Below are 269 nucleotides of genomic sequence, written 5' to 3' on the forward strand. Positions count from 1 at the left end.
GTGGGCGGCGCGTGTGGGGTCTGCGGGCACAGCGGTGTTTTATCAGAACCCAGGAGCGGTATTCCCAAATCCCTCTGTTCCAGCCTCTGGAGATGAGAACTCTGTTTTCTGGATTGCCTGTGATGTTCTTAGGGCTGCTCCCTGCCTGCTGTGTTCCCGTGGGGCTGGGACAGGAGGCAGTGCCTTTCTATCAAGTGTGTGCTTTCCTTGCATGAGTGCTGTACTGCTTAGGGAATCGTGGCCTCATAAAATGGTGTTGGAAGGGCCCT

This window comes from Meleagris gallopavo, chromosome 8, assembly GCF_000146605.3.
Source record: "Meleagris gallopavo isolate NT-WF06-2002-E0010 breed Aviagen turkey brand Nicholas breeding stock chromosome 8, Turkey_5.1, whole genome shotgun sequence".
Classification (NCBI taxonomy): domain Eukaryota; kingdom Metazoa; phylum Chordata; class Aves; order Galliformes; family Phasianidae; genus Meleagris; species Meleagris gallopavo.